The sequence below is a fragment of the Balaenoptera musculus genome, chromosome 19 (assembly GCF_009873245.2).
Source record: "Balaenoptera musculus isolate JJ_BM4_2016_0621 chromosome 19, mBalMus1.pri.v3, whole genome shotgun sequence".
NCBI classification, from domain to species: domain Eukaryota; kingdom Metazoa; phylum Chordata; class Mammalia; order Artiodactyla; family Balaenopteridae; genus Balaenoptera; species Balaenoptera musculus.
The window spans coordinates 39,401,701-39,422,194 of NC_045803.1; the positions used below are offsets into that span (position 1 = coordinate 39,401,701).

General features: G+C 43.4%; 1 protein-coding gene across 3 annotated transcripts in view; it reads right to left on the reverse strand.

Annotated features, from left to right (window-relative positions):
- The window catches only part of CDH11 (cadherin 11), a 143,116-nt gene that overhangs the window by 72,117 nt on the left and 50,505 nt on the right, over positions 1-20,494 (reverse strand). For all 3 annotated transcript variants that reach the window (XM_036835052.1, XM_036835053.1, XM_036835054.1), the window contains exon 2: positions 10,287-10,414. The gene's annotated coding sequence lies outside the window, so the exon portion shown is untranslated. The remainder of the gene's footprint in view (positions 1-10,286; positions 10,415-20,494) is intronic.

Here is a 20,494-nt window from a genome sequence, read left to right on the forward strand (position 1 = left end):
CTGTTTCCCAGGATGCTGTTATTTCACTGTCTGCTGGGGAAGAAAATGTCCCCGTGAAAATAAATGAAATGCAGCAGTATTTACAAATCCTGAGTCAGATTTCCATCCTGTCCAACAGGATGAGAATTTGACCCATTATTTACGCTAGTAAGCTGAGAATGACATCAAAAGCTCTCTTATGAACTGCAGGGGAGATAATGATTTAAGTGACTTTAATCTAGACGTGTGCTTTACAATAGAAATGTGTATCTGCTCCTTCTACAGAGGAGAAGAGAAACAGCATTGACTTCTATATTTAACGGACAGGACACCCAATTCCAAGCCTTGTTTCTAAATATCCATGGATTCCACATCTCTATGGTTTCACTTAGAAATTCTGCTTGCCCTGGAGAAATAGGATGCGTATAAAGGTCCAGGGAGAGACAGAGCCCTAAGTGGAGGTGGAAACACCCTGAATGCCTGAAGAAGAGAATTCAGCGTTCTTTATGCAGCCTGGAAAGCAGATGTGATCTCCTTTCTCCCGGTCCTCCTTTTCTCCTAAGACACACCCCACCTCCACAGATGCAGGCACACTCATACTGATCACTCGTCACAGGGGTACCGTAAGAACAAATGAGAGAAAAAAGAGGCAAGGGTGCTCTACAGAGGGAAGTCACTGTCACTGTTGTCATTCGTGTTATTGTTATATTCCAGGGTCTGTTTTTCCTGGGCACCAGGAGTGTGGTATGGGAAGCATCTAAGTGCTGGAGCCAAGAAGGGCTAGAGGTGAAGACTCAGCCCCACTATTCACTGTGGCTTCATGGGCAAAGCAGGAGCTGATCTGACCCTTCACTTCCTCATCTGTAAAATGGGTATGAGCTTCCTTCCTATCAATGTCAGTCTGTCCCATCCCGTTTTTCTATTGGAACTAAGCTCAACTCCCTGAACAAGATTTACTGTAATTTAGCACTTAAAAAAAATAACAGCTTTCTTGAGATATAATTCACATAAAGTCCACCCTTTTAAAGTGTACAATTCCATGTTTTCAGTAAATCTGCAAAGTTGTACATTAATCCACTGCTATCTAATTCTAGAACATTTCACCAATTCCCAAAATCAAAATCATAGCCATTAGCAGCTACTATATTTAGAGTACAGTTTACTAATCAACATCCTATTCTTCTTCAAGGTCTAAGAAATCTTCTCCAAAGTCCACACTGAATTACTCCTGAACTTACAGTCAGCACCAAAGTGTCAGGCATTTGATGTACACCCCTCTGGGGCTTCCAGATTGACAGCTGAAATCTCCCCAGCCTTCCCAAATAGATGGTACGCTCTTGGAGTGCAAAGGCCGTGTTGCCTGCATTTTCTTTCCCCCGGCACCTCAGCTCAGGGCTGAACACACAAGTTGGCGCTCAGTAAACGCCTGGCTCCTGACCGACTGGCCAATCACCACTCCTTCCGAAGACCAGCACGTTTGTCATCTGTCTGCTTCTCTGAATGCCAATGCCTCCACAAGCTGTCATGTTCCATGATTATTCTCCCCAAAGCATGTGCTGTTAATTTTTCATCTTAATGAACTGTCCAGTCGAGTTTAGCAACGGGAATAGTGATAGAGGCACAGTAAAAATGGCTTATGTCCTGCTATTGTCAGAAGCCTTCTCCCCACAACACTGGCACATAATTGGAATAAAATATCTCAATGGCTACAAACATCATTTGTCAAGAATAAAGTGGGGTAAGTGCTATTTCAAAAATTCATACTCATGGGCTTTATAAACACGGATTATTGGAATGTTCCTCCAATTGATATCTGCTCAAGCATTTAAGTGCATGGCTATTATTCTCTGTGTTTGCTTGAGTGAAACCACTTTGGGTACCAAGCTACATGTCAGCCCCAATTTTCCAGAGTATTACAGATGCACGTTCTTTCCCGGTGGGATTAGGGTCAGGCAAGCCAGAGCAGGCCCGAAAGGCCTGTGTTAATGCGCAGATGCACACGCGGGAAAGCCATGATGCAGCTGTTGGCATCCCCAGAGTGGAGTGCTCCGGGAACCGATGCCACTCCAATCTGAATGGTGGCCCAGGAGGAACTCAGAGCGGAGAGCGAGAGCAAAAAGAGAGAGAGGGAGGGAGAAATGAGGAACAGAGAGAGAGGCGTCTGAAAATTCTGAGCAACCCAGCAGCACGGAGGAGCCTCACGCTCCAGCCCTCGGCCACACACAATTTTCTAAGACAGGCAACCGACCATCATATTCCTGTCGACCCATAAGAGAAACATTCAAGAATTAGGTCTGATTTAAGTCATTCATTCAAGAAATATTTACTGAGCTACTACTAGTGTGGACCACATTGCTCTGGATGTGAGAATATAGGGGTGGGCAAGGCAGACCATGTCTCTGAACCTCGAGGGGCTTAGACCTCTCATGGGGGGAAACAGATAATAAAAAAGTAAACCATGAAAGGGAATAGACATGATATTCACACATTATGATGACTCCTGTGAAGGATAAGACAGAATGATGACATACCGAATAACCGCGTGGTGGGTGTGCCTTTACAGGTTGTGACATCAGGAAAGGCCTTAAATAATGGAGAGCCAGGCATGTGAAGGGACCGAGACTGAGGGAACAGAAAGTGCCAAGCCCCTGAGGCTTCTCCATTAGGTAGAAGTATTGTGCCTGAGGTCCACAATACCTTTACGGGCTCACAGGAAAGTTTCAGTTTCTTTTAAGGTCAGAAGGAAAATTGACCTTTGAGGGTAAAGATTATATTCATCTTCATACCAAAGCAGCCATCAAATATAACATTTAATTCTTTTAATAGAAAAAGGAGCTCATAAAGGCAAAGATGCCCAGGGCCCATGAAGACATATCAAGACCCCCAAGGAACCAAGGCACTCAGGAGTCAGGAACCTGGAAGAGAGGATCCTTCTCAGCATCTTCAGACAAATGGAGACTGAGAAGGAAAACTGATGCAAGAGGATGGAGTGTTAAGCATCATGAAGCACAGGGACCCTCAGCAATACGGTATGGATGGGGAGTTAACTGGGAGGGTGGAATAGGGGCTTTAAGAGATGAGAGGGGGTGGGGACTGGATCATGTCAGTCTTAGGAGCCAGGCGGAGGGACCTGCAGTTTATCCTGTGAAAGACCGCAAACTTCTGAAGCTTGGAGTTTTAGACTGAAGGAACTTGATACAATTTAGACTTTAGAAGAATCTATACTGCTGCAGCTCGGTGGAGGAGGACTCGGGAAGAGATCAGGGAGCCGGATGTGCTCCCATGAACCTGGTCACCAGCGACCCTGGCCCTTCCCGTGTGAGTGTAGGCTGCTCCCTGCCACTGTGCGGTCCAGCGCAAACCCTGGACAAGAATGCAACTACACAAGCGACAAGGGCCTTTTCTTTGCCCAAAGCATGATGCAAATGGTTTAGGGGCATTGAGTAACAATACTCCTGGGTCCGTTTTTCAAGTGGAAATTCTGAAAAGAGAATGGGAATGTTGAGAGGTCCAATATATCATCTGTTATGGACAGAAATGTGATACTTAAGGGAACTTGCTAGATATTCATTTAGAGAGGTCCTTCTAGCTCTTGCAGGTATGTGGTCAAACTTTTAAACATTTGTTTTCTTTAAGAAAAAAAAAAAAGTATAAGAACTGTTGCTATGGAAACCTAACATCATTTCAAATGGTGCTTAGATTCTAAAATTCAGAGCCTCTTGAAAAGATGAACTCACTGGCCCCTCCACAATTTTTCTAAAGCCTCTAAATGGAGGCATTTGCCAGGTGTCTGGCTGCAGCCTTCTAGATTCTCAGCAGACACGGTTAATGGGTGGCTGATTTTAATATGTCTTGTTACCCTTCCTTCTTTGCTGTCTCAAACTGCTTTGAGCTCTGCATGCCCCACAGGGCACAGGGTAATTTGGGTTAGTAGCCTCTGGAGGAAATGGTGAGTCTCTGTCTTGGAAATCACATGGGGCTGGGAGGCTGATGGGCAATGGCCTGATTTTGTCCTGAAACATTCTGGGAGCAGCTGAACCTTCCTGATGGGCCCAACTGAAGAAAACAGGTAGACTTAGAAGGGGGTCAGGGGAGCCCCCTTCACTGGCATTATGAGTTCCATGAGAACAGGAACTGCAGTAATCTTAGTCACAGGTGAATGTGCGGATTTAGCACAGTGTAAGCAGTCAGTAAATGTGTTTGATACATGAATAAATCAATTACTGAATGGCCAGGAAGTCATTCCCTGGTGATTCCACCTGACCCCTCTCAGGTTCACCTACTTTCTTCAGCCCAGATATGTTTATCACCCCATAGACACTGAGCACCCAGCCTGCAAAGAGCACGCATAGGCCTTGGCACAAAGCATGAAAGAATGTCACGGTGTCTTTCAGGAATTATTTGATGAGTGAATGAGTGAATGAATGAATACCTGAAAACAATCCTCCTGGGCCCAGAGCACTTGACGGCAAAACCATATCACACTGTCTTCTTGGGTTACTTCCTGCCTGTCACTGTACTCAAAGTCCCTCTCACATTGAGAACAAACTATTCCTTGCCATGTAATGCACGGAGGAAATGCACAGATAAACGAGCAGTGTTCAAGTGCTTTGATCTTTAAAAGGAGGGAACCCTACACCAGCCTTTGAGATGCCGTGTTGACTCTGACAAGCAGAACAGAAAAGTCACACTATCTACGTGGCTGGTTGCCGGAAATGAAGTGAGTAGATTTCAGCGGGACTGTCTGTTCCCATCCTGGACCACTGGGTCCAGAAGGCAAGTGTGCAGAGAGCGTGATCACCTGCCTGAGACTCCCCTACTTGATGAGACGGCGGAAGATCCTTTCCCAAAGATGAGCGTCAAGTGGGTAGCAAGTGGCCCAAAGAGGGGCCCCTCCTGCCATCTCCATCCTGGGGGTACATTTGCTGCTTCTGGCATCTCAGGGAAACTGACAAAGAGAGGAACGTATTCTTGGTTTCAAGTACATCTTGGTTATCTTGCTAAGTAAGTGCTGGGGAGAGAGAAGAAGCTCACCTAAGTGTCTGGGTAACTGACGTCCAAGCTGTACCTCGATTAGGCATTATGTTCATACAGCTGTTGCATGGAACATGGGGAAAATGATTTTAAAAAATCAGTGACTCAAGATGAAGGGTTTATAAGAATTAATTTTACTATTTTTGCAGCTTTTCTGTAGGTTTGAAATGTTTTAAAATTTAAAGAAAGCTTAAAGTCAGAGAACAAGCAACAAAAACAAGGGGGGAAACTTAATAAAGTTTTCTTTTTAAAATCAAGGTGTAGAACAGTGTACATACGAGTGTTTACAGTTGGATACCACCTACGTATACAAACATGGAAGAAGCGAGTACATGGGTGTGTGGTTGTAGCGTCGTAGCTGCCTGGAAGCTCTCTGGAGGGTCACGTAGAAAACTGAAAATAGTAGTTGCCTCCAGGGAAGGAAACTGACAGACTAGAAGATAGGGATTGAAGGGTACTTAATTTTCTGTAGACCTTGTAACTATCTTACCTATTTACATAAACAAACAGACCACCTACTCATGAATATTTTGGCTCAAGAACTTCTGCACTTTTCTCTTTGCTTGAAAAATCCTTCCTGATTGTCTCCTGGTAAATTCTGACTCATACGTCACATCGAAACCCAAAGGTCACCTCCTCACTGAAGCCTTCCCCGATTTTCTCTATCAGAGTCAGTCCCTCTGTGCTCCTACCAACCCATGGAGCTGTCTCTAAGAAACTCTAAGCCATGGTTATCTACTGCTGACCTGGCTCCATCACAAGAAGGGGTGCTCTTTAAAGACATGACTTTGGTACAACTGTCGTGTTGATTCATGTGCATTTCGTTTATTGTTGTATCGGCACCTAGTCCAAGGCCTAAAATAGGAATGGCTCTCAAGAGATGATTGATGATTTTCCTGTCCCCATGGGTTACCTCTCACTCAGTGCCTACATTCAGCAGCACACTGCTGCGTTAGCCAGCAGCACCTAGGTCTGTCTCCTATTATAACCCACATGGAGATTTATGATATGACCACCAAAAGAATTGTAATATAACCACCATCCAACTTGGTTAAGACCAGAAGGCAAGACACCAAAGAATTGGAAGAGACACACTGGAGACACTACGGTACTGTACTGGGGCGTGGAGGCCCCGGCCCTACACATGGCTCATCGCTTGGCCCTCAGGAAGTTCATCCACCTCTCTGAACCTCCGTGTCCTCATCAGAAAAGAATCAGGACAATGGCACATACCAAAGCGTTGCTGACGTCAAACAAGACAATGAACATAATGCACGTAGCACAGTGTCTGCACATGGGCGTTGCATCGAACATCAGCTCTCACTGTCCTGATCAGGAGGGTCTGTGCACTTTGTTCACCATTCCTTAAATAAAGCAAGATCAGAGAACCATGGCTTCGGTTGAAGTTTGTCCTTTAGTACCGATTCTGGCAAAGGTGGGATATTTACATTACCTGGCACATGAGAGCTTCCTGTATCCCTTAGTTGATTGCATTAGTGACAGTCACACTGTACACACTGAAGATCTGCAGAGGAGTCAGCAAGTGAACTGAGTGTCTGTTTATGATTCTCAGGGCACCAGCTACAGACAGATACTTGGCCTCTTTCTCCACAGTGGCCTATATCTAAAAATAGGAGATGTGCCTTCACAGACAGACCCAGCAGGCAGAGGGGGTTAGGAGGCAGGCTGCCGACATTTCACACTGTCAGGGACAATGCAGAGCCTGGTGGCTGCTCCAGCACAGGTGAGCTGCCCCCCAAGGGGCTTTTTGGGATTGATTTTTATGCAAATGTTTATGCAAATGAAAGATAATTGGGTGGCCTGTGATGAGCAGCCCCTGCTGATTATCAGTCAGGAGGGTCTCAACGTGTGTACACTTGTCATGAGTATAACAGCAAATACTTTTCGCTTCAAGACATTCGAATCTGTGCCCCAATGCCCTACTAAAAGCTCAGTGAGGTAGCAGGGCCAGGAAGCTCTGTCCTGTAGCTACTCAGGTCATTCCTCTCCTGCTCTGAGGAGGTGCCTAAGTAAGAAAAATGTACCAGGAATGGAAGTTCAAGTGGATTTCCCTAGAAGTCAGCCAGAGAGTTGATCCCTAAGTCCAAACCACTTCACAGCCATTTGTGAAAAGTCTTTCTCTCTACCTCCCATCACCCTCTCTTTCCTTCCCACTAGGATTCTGAGTGCTTTATACAGAGCTCCTTGACTGTAAGCTCCTTGAAGAAAGGGAAAGAGCCTTTCATCCCTGCCTGTATCCTGGCACATCACAGGCACTTGTTCAAGAAACACTGCCATCCTGAATGGATTGGGGATCAAGAATCTGAGTCTTGAGCCAAAGTTGTAGGTAAGTTTCATTTTGCTCTTCCAAAACCTTATAGTATGATCCAAGTCCTTTCCTCCATCTAGGGAAAAAAAAAAAAAAAAATCCTATGTCTAAAACAAGAAGATTATCCTGAAAGATCAAAGGACTGTTCCGTCTGTACCATGCTGTGTTTTTTTAAGGGTGCTACAAACATTAGAATAGTTTACCTTCCTCTCTTTGGAATAAAAGCTATGCAGAACTCTTCAAAACAAGCTGTTCTTAATTTATAAGTGGAAAAAAAAAACCTAAATGATTTCCTAGAAGAGAAATTAAATTGAAGTACTTTCTATTTAACTTCTGACTCTGTTTCATTGATACCTCATTCTAATTGTCCCTATTACCAAGAAAAAAAGGAAATGTCAGCCGCAAGTCCTACTGAAGAATTCAAAGGTCGGATGAAATGAAGAGACCCATTTGGCTTGGCAGAAATGAGATGATCATCATTCACAGGCATTTCCAGAGGAGGGATGCGTTTCCTCTGCTGAGCCAGGCTTCAGAGCAAATGAGTGCAAAATATGCTAATGTGAGAGGAGTTGGCCACATAATTTCCAAGTCATATTGGTACATTTGCAGGAAAGCGTGGCTCTGCCTTCACTAAGAGTGTTTTCATTCATTGGTTTATTCCCATGACAAACGTTGACCAGAACATGGGAGAAAGAGTTGGGGGGGCTCCCCAAATTGAAATTTTGTCCCAGAACAAACCCACATTAAAATATGGGTGTAAAACACCTGGAAAATCACCAAAGATTTACACGCCCCAGTCACAGGGGCTGACCATCTAAGTAAAAATAGCTTGTGTGGGCTGCAGGAAAAGTCTTAAGCCTTACGTGGAGGAAATGTTTTTTGTCCATAATGGACCAGATTAATTCTGGGGAAGACAAAAGAAAGGAGTAGTCAAAGATAAAAGCTCTAGCTAAAGTCAGACCTCCAAGGATAAAAACGTCCAAGGATAAAAGTATGGCAATATGGCCATAGGCAAGTTACTTATCTTTTCTAAAACTCGGTTTTCTCATTTGTAATATCTTGGATATTAATAGAATCTATCACAGTAGGTTTTTGCAAGGATTAAGGGAGGTGATACCTTTAAAGACCTTATGTGCCTGACATATCGTAAGTACTCAATACCTGTTAGCTGTCAACATTGTGACTTTTCTCTCTGTGGTAACATCAGGTCCCCTTTTTCATCTTCTATTCAAACTATACTTAAAGTCTCTATTCATATGTTTAGTAAATATTTATTGAGAACCTACTTTGCGCCAGATACAGTGCTTGCAACTGGGAGCCTGGTGGTTCCAAAATGAGGCCAATCCTCAAGAACCTTCAGGTCTAGCTGGGAAGACTGACAACTAAACAGGCAATTACAGCCCAATGTGGGAATCACAGTAAATGGTGTAATCTCGATGACTAAAGCCTAGGGGACACCCAAAGCCCAGTCTTCAGGGATCAGAAAGAACTCCTTAGAGATAGTGAGGTCCAAGTGAAGGTATAAAATTAGTAAAACTTAGCTTGTGAAGAGAGGGAGATTACTGGGCTTTGGGGAAATAAAGGTTGTGCCTTATAGTAGATCCTAGAGTGGACGTGTACAGTGAGGGCTTGGTGTGCAGAGAGCAGCTGAGAGTGACTCTGGGCAACAGAACAGTGGCCCCATCAACGAAGGGTCCTAGAAGCCCGAGAAGGAGTTCAGATCTGTAACATCGAAAGCGATTAAGTAGCAAAGTAACGTAATTTCTGGATTTAGGGACACTGTTCAGGATATGTATGAAAGATGGATCATGCTGGAGCTGATGGGGAGAGAAGTAACACTGGAGGCAAAAAGATCTGTTAGGTGGCAACTGCGGCAAAATCTTGGAGAAAGGGGATCTGGCTTGCATTTGGATGGTGGCAGTGGGGATAGAGAAAAATAAAAATGTTTCAGAGATAGTCAGAGAGTAAATCAACAGGAATCAATTGTTATTGGAGGTAGGGGTTGGGAGGCATATGGGATCCCTCCCATGTTTTGGATGTGAGTGAATTTTGGTGCTATGGCTGAAATGTGGCACACAGGACAAGGTAAAGCTTTAGAGGAGAAAATCATGACTTGTATTTGGCCCCTGCATTTAAGGCACTTGGTGGACACACACGTGGAGATGAGCCACCGACACGTGGAAGGATGGGTCTAGGACACTAAAGTGTGGAAAGTCATGCTGGTAGAATTAATTCTTAAATTTTTATTTGAATATTTGGACATCCTATAAAATATAGCTCCAGTTACCACTGAGCAGATAAAGGAGGTAAATACATTCATAGAATCCTAAGACTTAAGGACTGTTAGAGACTCTGGATCCAACCACCCTGTGGCCCAGAGAAGAGCTCCTTAACCTAGGGGCACACAGACAATGAACGGCAGAGCCAGGGCTTGGAGCTGAAGTCATCCTCCTGGCTTATGATCTAGTGCTCTGTCTTTTGAGATCTAAAAGGTTCAGCCTCCTAGCGATCTCTTTTTCTTGTGGGATGTAAGCCACCTTGTACACATTTAGAGAATTCTTTTCAAAAGAAGAAAAGGGGATAAAAAACAACATGTCGGTTGCCTTAGTCAGTCTATCCAGCCGAGCTCTTGCTAAGGAATTATAACCCCCTTTAGTTCCTTCTTTCTCCTCTGAACCTTCTATAGTCAAAAAAAAAACCCCAAAACAAAAAACTACCATCATCCTTGTATGGGAACATAATAGGTGCTCCATAGAGATAACCCAATAACAACAGTGAATAATCACATTCCTCAAAGCCCAGGCCTACTTCCCTGTCAAATTCTACTCTGGATTTGCGAAAGTTCAAACCACAGCAGGTTTGTGTGATGGGCCTGGAAGCCATCATTTCCATCTCCACAAATATAGTTACATTTGAAACACTCAGTAACGCTGGTCCATCTTACCTTCTTCACCCATTGGATACTTGCTGCCAATTTCTATAACGCAAAACTCCACCCATCTGATTGGTCATTCAACAAATGGCAACAGGAATGATCGTCAGGAGGCCACTGAGCCGAATATACAGTGATTTCTGCAAAAAGTGAAAGGATCGTTAGTAACCTAGAGGTGACATGAATCAATAAAGTGATACACTACTAGACACTGGGGGTACACAGTTGCATAGGACACACTTTTCTCAGACAATAACAGTCCAGGTGTAGAAAGATGTAAACAAATTATCACAATTGTGTGCAAAGTGGGAAAAACTTGTCATGGATTTAGAGGTACCCACAGGATGGTTTGATGAACCATTTGTGCATCTGGAACTTTGATAACAAAGATAAAAGCAGTCATACATCCAACTTCTTATAATATGCTACATACTTTACACGCATCTGCTCTAGCACTAACAACAAACCTGTAGGGGAGACAGGAAGTCTTAGAGCCGGTTGCTGATAGAATCCACATTTTACTGGCGTCCAAAGCAAGTTCCTTCCCTCCTAAAGGGAGAAGCACTGTTCTGGTGCTGTCGAATCCTCATGGAATGACAGACTCAAGGGCAAAGAGTGACAGTGGTGGCAGTTGTGATAGGAGATGTCATCCCCATGCTGGCAAAGCAGAGCACTGGGCTGACAGAGCTGCAATTCTTTGTCAAGGCGACATTCCTCTCCGCCCCCCTCCTGCTCTGCACCACATTCTGGAGTTTCTGTGTGGGGCTGTGTTCTGCCTGGATTCGGGTCTGATTCATCTTCACGTCTCCTGAAGTGTCTAACACGTTTCCTAGCCCAGAGCAGCTGTTCAATGTATATTTGCTGAATGAATGAAGAGAGGAATATGGAGTGTCTGAACAGCTGTCGTCTTCCAAAACCGAGGCACTGAACCAAGGAAGGTGCGGCTGGCATAGCGTCCCTGACACAACAGCATAAAGGAGTTCTTGAATGTCCTTCCTCTCCAGAACTTCTACCTTCTAGGATCAACTCGGGCTGCATTAAGGGCTTAAATAGCTTCTTACTTTGACTTTGTTATCCTTCATTTTTCCTAAATCCACTTTTCCTTGCTTCGTCTTGGTTCCACCTAACAGCTCCTCACACACAATGCTGTCTCCAAAACAAACAAGGACAACAACAACATGTGAAAAACCCTCTGGTGAAGGGCTGAGGATGAACTGTACATCTACTGAAATCTGTTCATGGCTCCTTGATTTGGTGACTGTATCAAGAACAGGAAAACTGTCCTAAGGTGTGCTATTTCCAGGATGTCAAAGATAGAGTAGCAGATGCACATGGAGTCACAGGGGGCAGTTCATTCAGCACATAACTGATGAGGAAGGACCCAACTTGCAACCACGTTGTAGCCAGTTTCCAGCAACCCTCCCCCAATGAATCACACGCCCAGACATTCATGCCCTTATGTGGTCCCCTTCCATGTGACTCTGAGTTGCCCCTGGGTAACCAATGCAACACTGCAAAAGTGATACTATATGATTTCAGAAGCTGAGTCATAAAAACCTGGTAACCTGTCTTGTGTTCTTGGAAAGCTTGCTCTGGGAGAAGTCAGCTGCCATGTCTGAAGTCTGAATGCTCTAGACCTCCATGCTGTGAGGAAGCTCCAGCTAGCCATGTGGAGAAGCTGCACAGAGAGTGAGAGAGATGCCCAGCCATCTCTAGCTGTTCCAGGCATCCAAGCTGAAGAGCCAGATGGTAAGTCCAGGTGCCATCTTGGACATCCAACCCACTCAAACCTTCATGTGACTCCAGCCATCTGACTACACAGCATGAGAGCCCAAGTAACAACTGCCCAGAAGAGTTCACTCAACTCAACTGTAAGAGGTAATGATAAATAGTTGTTATACGACACTAAATTTGGGGGTGGTATGTTACCCAGAAATGGATAAATAGGAGACCATAAACAGGGATGGAACCGGCATTTACTGCAGTCCTTACCAATGTATTCTCTTTAAATGCATATATCCACTCTGGGTATCATGAACTCATCAGGGTATCTCACCCCACCACTCAAAAAGGTCAAACTCTTGCCCGAGGTGTACAGCCCATAACACCCAAGGTGGGATCAGAATCCAGCAGTGCAGACTTCATAGCCTGTGTTTCTTCTCTGGTCTCCAATCAGTTCATGATACAGCCGTTGTGCTTTTAAAAGTTTACTTCTCAAATCTATAAAAACGAATTGAACTCCCACTTGACCTTGCATTCTTTACCTCCCTGCAAAATATCTCCTTTAAAACTCCTTTCACCAAAAGCTTGCACTGACAATTAAGAGCCTTGGAAGGAAAGCAAAAATAAATGGGTGAATTGTCTATGAATTCTGATCACTGCAAACATTTGAGAAAGAGGGGCTTTGGGTTCTGTGGACAATGTCTGTAGTATATGATTATACCATCTTTCTTAGAAAAAAATGAACAGAAGAAATCTAAGTTGTTTTTGTGCTTTTAACAGAATTGATGGGAAAAAAAGAGTTCATTAGGTTTGAGAGGGCTGGGCAGGTATAGTGCAGGTGTTCTCTTTCTGCATTGGTGTTCTTGGTTGGAATGTTCATTTTCCCTCTCCCCCCAGCCCTGCCCCACATCTAATGACTCCTCCAAGGCCTGGAATCATGTGGTCCCTTTTGAGACAGAAAAATACAACGCAGCCCTGCTGCACCCACTCCTACCTACTGTCAGGGCATCTTCCCTTCATTTCCCAAGGCTTGCATGCCATCACGGGCCCTCTTCAAGTACAGGAACCACTGCTCTCTACCAGCCCCTTCCATTGCTGTGCTCAGCTACCCATAGTACTGAACCTTTTGGAGGCGCAGACACTCCATGCCACATATTAGTTCAGAGACTGAGAAATCAGGAAAAGGAACACCATGAAGTAAAAGGTGTAAAATGGGATGGAGAAAATACTTGGCAAGCATATCAAAATCAAGGAGGAAACTCAGGGACAGATGGGGATGTGATTGTGGCAAATTTCTTTTGCTGAGCCCTGATTGTATTGAAGACTCAGTACATGCAGAGCCACATCCTTCCCTTTGACTCACGAGTCATGCTGCCATCCCTCTCTTAGGATTTCTGCTCCAAATCAAATACCCTGGCTTATAGCTCTCCATGTGTGGGTCTTCCTCTGGAATGTGGGCTCAGCCCAGCCAGGCGTGTGCCAGGATCATTGTCAACAGCACTCCAGCAACAAAAACACCAACATATAGTGCTGTGGGGGAGGATAAGGGCTGAAAGTATATGTGAATTAGATTAAAATAGTCCCCACCCCACTTACTCCATCAGTGCATGCTTCAGGATCCTCAGGCCACTAACTGTGTATATAGGTATGACACAGGGGTGATGGGGATAAAAGGGAAAGAATTGCCATTGAGTGGAGCAGGGTAGCCCAAGGAGAGAGTGACAGCTCCATTTTACAGGTGAAAAAAACTGAGGCTAAGTGGTAAATACCCAAATTCATAGAACAAGGAAGCAGCAGACCAAATCACTAAAAAATCTACTCCTTTCCTGCCAGCTTTAAGAACCCACAACGAGACCTACTTCCCCGGGTAAATTATGCCCGTTTCTCTAGGATGTGATAACATAATTTCTACTTTTTGGTATAACAACACAACAGGGAATTTGAGATATTTTGGTATGGAGCTGAGTAATACCAACTATGATTAAATACATTACTATTAAACAATAAAATATCAGGTTTTTGAAACTTTTATTGGGCAAAGAAGTCAAGCAAAGGCCGTATAATTTTCTGTTGGTCTAGAAACATCAAGTTGTTTTGTTGATATTGCTGTGTGTTTTTCTTGCTCTGCAGACAGGAGAAGGGGCACAGGCAGTAGAGCCTGGGTTCCCTGCAAATGGGGGCTTCTTCCTTTTATGGGTGTCACATGTTCCTGACATTGTTGAAGGGATGAATAAACCCAATTAAATACTCACCACTGGGTGTTTTTCTTTCCTGTTATCGCCCAACTTCCAAAACCATATGGTGAAGCATATTTTGTAAGATAAATTTGTAGATTACGATTACAAAAAAAAAATGAGGGAAGAAGCTATTAAGTGTGAGGGGACAGGACTTAAAATCCAGGCTTTGCCTCTTCCAAGCTAATTTGACTTGGCAAGAACTCTTTGAGCCTCAGTTTCTTCACTATAAAATGGGGATATTAATAACTCTTTTGTAGGATTAGTGTAAAGAATAGTGATAATAAATACAATACCTCACTTAGAGTAGGCACTCAATGATTAGTAGCTGTGGTTATGAAAAGGTATAGATTGTGCTTTTTCAATTGTGCATGATTAAAAAATTAGTTTTACCTTTTATTGTATATTTGCTGTTCACAAAGCCCTATGGTAGACGGATAAGCTTTCATATATTGATTAATAATCATATATTTGCATATATTAATATACATTCATGGAATATATAATTAATATTAATCTATAAGCATTTTTCCACACCATTCCTTTTCAGATGAGGAAACTGAGTTTTTAAAGAAGTTCAGGGATCCCTCAAAGTACAATGGCTCAGCTTAGACCTCTGCTCCCATAGGACTTTAAGGGCTGCCAGCTGCCCACAGCTCAGGGCTCCCTGCAAAATCTCGAAGGCCGGCTACTCACTGCTTGTGCAGGGATGACGCCCAGCGTCTGGCTGTAATTACGGGAAAACATCCATAAAGAGTTCCTGGGCTCCAAATGGATTTGACACAGTGGCCCTTTAAATCAAACTCTTAGCATGATTATCTTTATTTCTCTTTAGTAGTTTTTCTAAGTAAGCCATGCCTTTAGAGGCACCTAATACAAAGTGACAACCTTCGCCGTTTTCCAAAGCACCGATGGACTGGTGTAGAGAGAGTCCATTGTCACCATGGTAATTACCGCACAATACCTGATGGCCAATGGACAGTCAGGAGGCGCAGGCAGCAGCTGAATCCGGCATTGTCCGGGCCCGATAAAAAGATTAGAAGCCCTGAAAAGCCGGGGAGCGGGATCTCACAGCTCTTTTGCTGGGCCCTGAAAGGCCCATTGTGCTGTCACCATAAATTCTGGGTTCCCCGGGCACTTGACAACTGAAGCCAGTGACAATAGAATTCTTGTGTCCAACAAAACACTCCTTGTCCAGTGTCAGTCTTATCAGCCGCATTTACAAATGTCTTTCGTTGTACCCAAATAATTCCCTATTAGAAGGGCTATTGGGAGCAGAACTAAATAAATATTCACAGCCTTTGTAATATCTTTGGGAAATGAATAAACAAACAGTCATCTAGCATATGAGCAAACCTCCTGCTACTCTACATTTTATCCCTATTTCTCGCCTAAATGATGGAGTTTCGCTTTCTCCCCTTTAACATATTAACACTTGCAATACTGGGAGCTCCAGTTTTATTTGTCACCCACTACATATCCCCAATATATATAGCCTTGGTGCCTGTACGTGCATTTTTCTTTTAATTAATCTTCCCAGCAGCACTGGGCGGGGCTTGTTTTATTCTGTTCCTACCTCCTAAAAGAGAAGGGAGTTAAACCTCAGAGAAGTTAAATAACTTGCCCAAGATAACAAAGCTAATTAGCAACAGAATGGGAATGCAAATCTAAATTTCCCATGCTCCCAAAGATCTGCCTTCCCACTTTGCCATGATGATTCCTCTACTGAATAATAAAGGAATTCAACATCAGAAAAGGGGGGAAAAGCTAAACACATCCTCTGTAAAAATCTGGATAAAAAAGGAATTCAACATCAGAAAAGGGGGAAAAGCTAAACACATCCACTATAAAAATCACACACACACTTAAGTCTATTTATATTGTTATAGAACCCGGGAACACTTAGAATCGAAGGAAAATAAAAAGCCTTTCTCCAAGAGAGTATATTTTATTTTTGCCCTAAAATAGCAGCAATTTTACTTTTTATTTATTTATTTTTTTGGTGGGAGGAGGGTAAGGAGGAGGTGGCAAGCAAATAAAAATAAATATAACCCAACTTCAGGAGAATTTCTGGGATATCTACTGGGTCATTTGGAAAACTTTCAGAAAGAATTGCTGGAGTCAACAAAGCAAGTAGGGCACACACAATCACATCTGTTCTGGAACAGTATTTACCTCTTCCATAGTTTATTTAGCTTATTTGTCTCCTTGCCGTGAATGAACAAATAGCTCAACGTTTGACAGGAACGCACAGGACAAGACAGAAACTTCCTTCTGGTAGGAGCCACCTACTTCTTAGAAGGACAGCAATCTTTACGTAAAGAATTCGGGAATATTTAAACTCTAAATGGTTCCCTACCAGGTCAGGAAATGCCCGCACTGGACGACGGAGCTCACGCATTTCTCGCTTGTCTGTCCTGGCCTCACCTCCTGCCCAGGTAAGACCTGCTGTTCCCTGAGCCTGGCAGGCTAAGCACCTCTGCTCCTCCCTGCACATACTGTTCCCTCAGCTGAATTCTCCTCCCGTTCACTGCTGGTGTAACTGTGCTGGGACTTTATCCTGCTCCCTGTGGTGGACTCGAGGGCTTCCAGATTCCGTCAGAACTCCATATTACGTCTTGATTTCTCCCACGGGTAGAGTTCTTTGTTATTATGGCTGTCTGCCCCTTCCAACATTGCACCCAAGGAAGCTTTGAGCTCCTTGAAGACAGAAATCACATCTTATACTCATTTTTGTCTGGCCTGGGTCAGCCTGCTCACCCTCTAAAGGGCTTGGCCTATTGGAGAAATAGAGCAATGGTAGAGGTGAAACAGAGAACCACCATAAAACTGTATTTGTAAAATTTTGAAACACTGAAAATCTATTGCCTTTTTATCTACTTGATGTCAAATGACAGATGAAATTCGTAATTTTTTCAAAGGGCTATAATAATATACTCACTTGGCCCATATTATTCAGCCTTGATAAAAGTAATATGGAGCTGTCCGCTTTGTTTTTTAAAATAGTTAAGATCGGTAAAATAGACTATCATTTTGTAAGCAACTGGCTATTAACAAGACTGGGTAACCAATAGGTACTTCCTGAGTGACTGACAGTAAATCCATGTGTTTGTACATGTACTGAGTTTGAAAAAGTGTGATCGATATTTCCCAAATACCTCTGATGCCAAGTGAAGCATTTAATCATCTTTGAGGACTTAAGGGCATGATTATAGTCACGTACATGTGATGCTAACTCTTTCAGCTCTTCAACACCCCCAGGAGCTGCGTGTCATGTAGACACAACTTAATCCAAACAGGTGAGATGATTTCTAACATTTACTGAGAGTTTGCAGTGTGCCAGGTCCTGGGCTAAGTCCTTTCCTATAATATATAATTTAATCCTATAACAATCTGATACATCAAGTACTATGATTAGATTTCATAACTAAGAAATTGAGGCACAGAAATGTTGAATAAAGTTGCCCTCATTCACAAAGCCACTAAACGGGGAAGCCAGGACACAGGCAGCTTGAATCTATAGCAATTCATCCAACAGCTACACTCAACTATTTTCTCCAGACATAAATTAGGGCACTAATTTAGGGAAATAGTCCAATGATTAAAAAAAAAAAAAAGATCAAGGAATGCATCACTTTACCAGGCCAGAGAGAGACAGAGAGAGAGGGAGAGGGAGAGAGGAAGAGAGAGAAAGAGAGAGAGAGAGAGAGCAAACATTGATGAAGCACCACCCCCAAATGAAATGATAACAGCAAAGACCTCTGACTATGACCCAAGGCCTGAAACAGTATCTCTAGTGTTTCATCAAATCTGAGCAACTTCCATACAACCAAGAAAGCTACTTATTTGCAACTCTTCATATTCACAAAGTCAGGGGAGTATTTACACACACACACACACACGCACGCACGCACACACACACTGCAGACTTAATGCTATGTGTTAGAAATAGTCACGGCCTCCTACTATCTTCTCATAGTAAAAAGAGTAAGCTGCACTGGCCATAGCAATGAGACTGATTTATGATATAATAGGAGGGGGTTCTCTCTGAGGCCATTACACTCTGAAAGCAACAGGCTTCTCAAAATTACGTGGGACTGTCCTTTTGCAATGTGAAATTAAATTAAGAAAAAGAAAATGTCATTTTGTTATTTATCTCTTCTTAGACACTTACTCTGAAGATACAAGCTGTACAAATTCAAATTGTCTACAAGCTCCACAAGGGCAAGAAGCATGAATGTTTTCTTGCTTACTGTAAATCAGGTGGAGAGAGGCACAAACTAATGCTCCCAAATAGCTTCTGAACAAATGATCCAGTATGAGTCCCTAATACCAAAGTCCCACCTGTGTACAGGCGCCAATGAAGGCCCACACTAGGTGGTGACTTGAAATTTTCTCCAGGAACAAATATGAATTTGGCCATAGAGAGGCTGATGCGAGCCAGCAAGCGAGTCTAGCAGGCGCTCTGCATCCTTATCACACCTCATTAGGTACACTGGATTCATTCAGGTTCAGCAGGGGAAGTGGGCCATTAAAATGTTTCAGCTATAGTTTGCTGCACTTTATTGGTGGAATAGTATTCTCTACTTGTGTGAACCAATTTTGACATTCTTTAAGATCTTGGGAAAAATCACATGCCAATGTCAAGAATCTAATATCCTCGTAGGAAGCTTTATCTAGGCTGTTCCCCCGGACTCTCCTCCCAGGCAGATGTACACACCCACACCCCCCCCCACACACACACACCCACACACCCACACCCACACACACCATCATCCCTTTCTTTCTTTTCATCTTTTAAAAAAATTTTCAAATGATTACAAGTGAAGTCCATTTTTACCAATTTCAATGATAAGAACGGAAAATGAAGAGAAAAGTGGCATTGTCCACAGTTGTGTAGAGTTGGGTCATCTTATTAGACTGGGTTTGGATCATTAGTGTGGAAGTGACAGGCAAATGGTCCTATTTGTACTCAAATCAGAAGCTCTGTGAGGTCCTCCACTGCAATATCCACTTATTAAATCTCTGTCTTAAGGCTTCAGCCAAGAAAACCAGGCTGAATTTTGAAACAGGTTTTCAAAATTCAGCCTGGGCTGGATATCTGGCTTTGATATCTGGGCTTTGATATTTGTAGCTGTGTGAAACTGTAAGTGTGTAAGTTACACACACACACTATTAACATGTTGATCACTTATTTCTTAAAATATTTAAACCACATTCCTTATCCAGCAACTTATACAAAATTTTGACCCTGGGGACCGGGCTGGACTTGATGGTCAGTAAGGTCCTTTCCTATTCTGAGTCTACAGAATTCTGTAATTGAAAAAATCAGTTCCCCAGCTAAAAGCAGCCCAACTCCTTCCAGCAGGGTTCTGACCACAGTTGGGAAAATAGTGAGCTAGAAGATCTCTAGGATCTTTCCCTCTCTAATAGTCGTTATGAGTTTGTGTTTTCATGGGGCAAACCTGGTATCATGATGAAGCCACCTTTAAGAGGACACTGGCTGTGCAGGAGATCATGAGGGCAAGCAAAGTCTTCCTTTAGCTCTTGGGGAGACGTGCAAACACAGCCAGGTTTCACGGTCCCTGACAAGATGGTCTGGTCACCTTGCAGAAAGCCAGAAGACCCTGTCCAGGAGCCAAACCAAGTGGGCGTGTCACCCAGCAAGCAGGAAGAGAGCAGGGGGCCACACTGTGGATTAGACAGACCCTGGCAGGAAGCGCAGCCTCTGCTGGGGTGTGAACTCAGAGTCCTGCCTGTTCCCAATATGGGGCTTGACTCCTCACCGGCTCCGTGACTTAGGACTGTTTCCTTACCTGTAAAACGGGCACTATAACACCCCACAGAGCCCCTGGTGGTGAGGACAAATGAGATAATACATGTAAAGTATACTACTGTTTCTGGCACAAATTAATCGTTCATTAAATATTCGTCAGCATCCTCATGGTCAAAAATTTATCGCTTTTCTGTTATACAGACTCTATATAAAGACATACAAGAAATAGTGCAATGCCTGACACAATAGGGGCCCAACAAATTACTACTATTATTATTGGCATTAAATGACAATGAATCAGGAAGCAGAGAAGTACCTTTTCAATTACCTTTCAATCCTGATCTCAGCAAAGGGAATGTCTCCATTCGCAGTGATTCCTGAGCAAATCTCTCTTTTAACAGAAAAGGCACTCTCAGGCTCAGAGTAGACTCAACTATATAGTTTCCTTTTAATTTTATCTATTTGGGGGTTATCTTCTGTTTATGATA